This window comes from Carlito syrichta, unplaced genomic scaffold (genome assembly GCF_000164805.1).
Source record: "Carlito syrichta isolate Samal-C Ts95f unplaced genomic scaffold, Tarsius_syrichta-2.0.1 Scaffold308186, whole genome shotgun sequence".
NCBI lineage: Eukaryota > Metazoa > Chordata > Mammalia > Primates > Tarsiidae > Carlito > Carlito syrichta.
Window position 1 is genome coordinate 31146 of NW_007252282.1, and position 3999 is coordinate 35144.

Below are 3999 nucleotides of genomic sequence, written 5' to 3' on the forward strand. Positions count from 1 at the left end.
GAGTGAGACTCCAACTCAAAAAAAAAAAAAAAAAAGAACGGAACATAACTCAAAACAGTTCATCTGAGGGAAGAAGAAAGATAAATGTGCCCGCTGGCCCCCTCCTATCTCCTGCCTCCTAGAGTATTCATTCCCTTCACATCCAGGGGCCTCACTTGGCCCCTTTGTGTAGCTGCAGGGGAAGCTAGATTGCTGGCCCCACTGAGTGGTGCTTTAGTTGAGTCTGGAAGTGATGGCATCTCCATGGTCCATTTGGTTGGGCAAGGGTTCTGGAGCTGCTGCTGTCCCCTCTGCAGTGGACACATTGGAGGGCACGCTGGTGCATGTTATAGTCATACTCCAAAGGAAGTATTCATTGGAATATACTCCAGGGAAGGCCAAGACAGTCACCAGTGCTAGGGGGTGAGGGTATGACAGTGGCCACAGTAGCAAGAAGGCTCTCATGAGCAAGAGGCCTAGGGCCTGGAGAGAGGCAAGGCTAAGCAAATCCAGGGCAGCACACTCACTGGGACTGATATACCAGGGACTTATACACTTGAGGAGCACTGCAGAGTCTGTCCCTCCCTTTAGATATTCTGAACACAGTAGCAAGTTAATGGGCTTGAGCAGTGCCTTATGCCTGTAATCCCAGCACTTTGAGAGGCCAAGGCAGGAAGATCGCTTGAACACAGGAGTTCAAGATCAGCTTGGGCAACACAGGGAGACAATCATCTCTACAATAAATTCAGAAAGTTGTCCCTGCTACTCAGAAAGCTGAGGTAGAGGGATTGCCTAAGCCCAGGATTTGAGGCTACATTGAGCTGTGATAGTACCACTGTACTCCAGCCTGGGTGAACAGAGAGAGACTACACATACACACACACACACCAAAAACAGTGGCAAGTTAAGGGCTCTGGGCAGTCCTGCTATAAAGAAAGCTAATTATAAATAATTAACTTTATTTATTTATTTTTTTGAGTCAGAGTCTTACTCTGTCGCCCAGACTGGAGTAGAGTGGCACGCTCATGGCCACCACAGCCTTAACCTGCTGGGCTCAGGTGATCCTTCCGCCTCAGTCTTTCAAGTAGCTGGAACCACAGACATGTGCCACCACACCAGGCTGATTTTTTATTTATTGTAGAGACAAGGTCTCACCATGCTGCTCAGGCTGGTCTCGAACCCCTAAGCTAAGGCAATCCTCTCACCTCAGCCTCCCAAAGCGCTGGGAATACAGGCATGAGCCATTGCGCCTGGCTGAAAGCTAATTAACTTTAGAAAGGACCACCATTAAGTTCATGGTGCTTAGAATACTGCCTGATCCCTAACTCCCTTAATTTGTGCGCCTGTGGATTGAATTTCCCAACGTATTCATTTGCATGACATCCTCCACAACTAGGACTGTATGGAACTCTCTGGAGGGCAGTGCTCTAAACTCTCATACCTCTGACTATTTTCACTTCTGGGAGTTTTTCTAAGGCTAACTCAGTTCCTAACTTTGAATTTCAAAGAATCAGATATGCTCTGATTTCTAGTCCCTTCTCAAGTTCTGAAGCATTTTAATTTTGTGTGTGTGTGTTGGAGTCTCACTCTGTTGCCCAGACTGGAGTGCAGTGGCACGCTCCCGGGCACTGCAGCCTCCAGCGATCCTTCCGCCTCGGCCTTCCAAGTAGCTGGAACTACAGGTGTGCGCTACCACACCCGGCTAATTTTTTGATTTATTGTAGAAAGGAGGTCTCGCCAAGTTGCGCAGGCGGGTCTCGAACCCGCGGGCTCAGGTAATCCACTAACCTCAGCCTCCCAAGGCGCGGGATTATAGGCTGAGCCACCGAGTCCGGCTGCATTTTAATTTTTTTAAAGTGCAACACACACATGCACCACACAAATGTACAAAACTAGTTGCAGCGTTTAATAAACTATTGCCAAATAAAATCCTGTGTCACTAACACTTGGGCCAAGAAAAAGAACATTGCTAGCCCCCAGTAGCCCTTCATATGCCTCCAGTCCATCACAGCTCCTCCTTCTGCTTGGGGGTAGCCATCATCTTATCTTGTTTGACTAACTTGTTTTTTCTTGTTTTGTTTTTCTTTTCTCTCTCTCTCTCTTTCTTTTTGAATTGGAACCTCACTCTGTTGCCCAGGCTGGAGTGCTGTGGCATGCTCACGGCCACCGCATGCCACTTGACCTGCTGGGCTCAAGTGGTCCTTCAGCCTCAGCCTTCCAAGTAGCTGGAGCTACAGGCATGCGCCACAATACCAGGATAATTTTTTGTAGAGATGAAGTCTAGAGATGAGGCTAATTTTTGGTAGAGATAAGAGTTGGCCAGGCTGGTCTCAAACCCATGGCCTCAGGCAATCCTTTCACCTGGGCCTCCCAAAGTGCTGGGATTATAGGTGTGGAGCCACCAGGTCTGGCCTCTTTTTTTTGTTGAGGTGGAGTCTCTCAATCTGTCGCCTAGGCCTGAGTGTAGTGGCACACTCATGACCACCACAGCCTCAACCTGCTGGGTTCAGGTGATCTGTCCACCAGAGCCTTCCAAGTAGCTGGAACCACAGGCATGCGCCACCAAGCCCAGCTGATTTTTTGTTTGTTTGTTTTGAGTTGGAGTCTCACTCCATCATCCAGGCTAAAGTGCAGTGGCACACTCACGGCCACTCCAGTCGACCTGCTGGGCTCCAGTGATCCTTCCATCTCAGCCTTCCAAGTAGCCAGAATTATATAGGTGCATGCTACCATGCCCGGCTAATTTTTTGATTTACTGTAGAAACAAGGTCTCACCATGTTGCCAAGGTCGAACCATGAACTCAGGTGATCCTCTTACCTCGGCCTCCCAAAGTGCTGGGATTATAGGCTTGAGCCTCCGTGTCCTACCTTTTTTTTTTCTTTTTTTCTTTTTTTTTTTTTTGAGTTGGAGTCTCACTGTCGCCCAGACTGGAGTGCAGTGGCCGCTCCCGGCCACCGCAGCCTCGACCTGCTGGGCTCCGGCGATCCTTCCGCCTCAGCCTTCCAAGTAGCTGGAACTACAGGCACACGCTACCACGCCCGGCTAATTTTTTTTGATTTATTGTAGAGATGAGGTCTCGCCTGCTCAGGCGGGTCTCAAACCCACAGGCTCAGGCAATCCACTCACCTCAGCCTCCCAAAGGCGTGGAATTACAGGCTGAGCCACTGAGCCCGGCTCCTTTTTTTTTCTTAGAGATGAGATCTCACCAAGTTGCCCAGGCTGGTCTCTAACCCCTGGGCTAAGGCAATCCCTCTTGCCTCTGCCTCCTAAAGTGCTAGGACTACTGGTGTGAGCGACCGCACCCAGCCAACTTATTTTTTTTATATACTGTGATCTTCTTCTTCTTTTTTTTTTTTTTTTTTGGAGTTGGAATCTCACTCTGTCGCCCAGACTGGAGTGCAGTGGCCGCTTCTGACCACCGCAGCCTCGACCTGCTGGGCTCCGGTGATCCTTCCACCTCAGCCTTCCGAGTAGCCGGAATTACAGGCATGCACTACCACGCCCAGCTGATTTTTTGATTTTTTTTTTTTTTATTGCAGAGATGAGGTCTCGCTGCCCAGGCAGGTCTCAAACCCACGGGCTCAGGCAATCCACTCACCTAGCCTCCCAAAGGTGTGGGATTACAGGCTGAGCCACCGAGCCCGGCTATACTTTGATCTTCTAAAGTATCTTCCCATAAAAGACTGAAGGAATTTGAGGCCAGTAAGACAGAGGCTTTCATCACCTTGAAATCACAAGAATCAGTATAACTTGTGCACATTCTGTTTCTTCTCCAGGTTACTGATTACGTGGGCAATAAGCATTTCAGTCCCATATCTTGTCATTTATGAGGGAGATAAGAGCCATCAGTCAAGACTTTGTAATCAGTTAAAGTTTAAATTCAAGGAAGAAAGCTGGGCTCGGTGGCTCAGCCTGTAATCCCACACTTTGGGAGGCTGAGATGAGTGGATTGCCTGAGTCTGTGGGTTCGAGACCCACCTGGGCAACTTGGCGAGACTTCATCTCTACAATAAATCAAA